This window comes from Amphimedon queenslandica, unplaced genomic scaffold, assembly GCF_000090795.2.
Source record: "Amphimedon queenslandica unplaced genomic scaffold, v1.1 AMPQUscaffold_13342, whole genome shotgun sequence".
NCBI lineage: Eukaryota > Metazoa > Porifera > Demospongiae > Haplosclerida > Niphatidae > Amphimedon > Amphimedon queenslandica.
Window position 1 is genome coordinate 176,504 of NW_003546422.1, and position 1,269 is coordinate 177,772.

At 39.7% G+C, this 1,269-nt stretch overlaps 1 protein-coding gene across 1 annotated transcript in view; it reads left to right on the plus strand.

Annotated features, from left to right (window-relative positions):
• The window catches only part of LOC105313216 (uncharacterized), a 7,243-nt gene that overhangs the window by 5,099 nt on the left and 875 nt on the right, over window positions 1-1,269 (plus strand). The window lies entirely within an intron of this gene.

Here is a 1,269-nt window from a genome sequence, read left to right on the forward strand (position 1 = left end):
GCTTTTCTGAGATATATAAAGGCAAATCTCTGTCAATTGACCGGTGTAGTTCAATCAATTGCTGGGACGGAGTTATGACTCGACATTGAGAACTCAGTTTGTTGTTTTGCCGCCCCATTTCTTTCGTATGAATAATAGCCGTAATAGTTTGTGAGGTGGATCTTGCATGGCTCAGGAACAGTAATTGCGAACCTCTAGCTCTCTAGAGGCTTAATTTTTGTGGACAAACCATTCAAAGGCACGAATCTCCATCCCCATATTAATTAGGTTATTGGGGGTGGGACTCATTAACACATCCCTAAAATTAGCTTATGAATAATGATTATTTGAGGGGGCGGGTGGTAACACAAGATCCATTTTATTCCACAAGCAGCCCCAACTAGTTAAATGAGGTTTAAGCCAACAGAGTTAACTAGGGGGCTGCGCAGGGTGGGGCTAGTTATAATTTATACGCCCATTTACATGCTTGCAGTCAGTAATCAGAAAGCTACTGCATAGGTGACTGAGCTAAGAGAAGCTGTTCTCGTTCTCAAATCTTCCTCCCTCCCTCCCTACTACTTCCTCCATTACCTCGAAGTGTAATGTGACATGGATGTGTTACAAACCGTTCAGAGGTATGAATCTCCACCCCCATAATAATTAAGTTATTGGGGTAGGGGCTCGTTAACACAACCCTCAAATTAGCTTATAAATAATAATTATTTGAGTGGGTGGGTAGTAACACAAGATCCATTTTATTACACAAGCAGCACCAGCTAGTTAAGTGCTATATGGTAAAATATTTATACACCACCGGGATAAAGCACTTTAAATGTAGTATATTGATTTATGCATGTATGGTGATGTATAAGCTACTCATAGGTGTAGGAGTATGGGGAGGCCCGGTAGCCTAGCCCCCCCAATAAAATCCTTAACAGCTAGACTTTGCCATTTCGCTTCATTGTAATGTATACTCACGTCTTTAAAGCCATATTCTGTCGAGTTAGTCAAGATAATTAATGAGTTATGTGTTTTCTTTTTTTGCAAACAATATTTAGCTTTTGATTTTTTTTGGCTCCCAAATAGATTTTGACCTTTGTCTTTGGTGCTTTTTTGATCTCTTTTTGTGGCACCTTCAAATTCCTGTTGGTTATTGATGTTTGTCACAGTCTGAGCGGGTGGGCTCCATCATTTTACAAGTTCTGTTTGTAGTTTTCAGCCTAATATTTAAGCCAACTAGTCAGAATGAGTGTGATGCATATAAAGATGACTCAGTTCTCACATGAGACT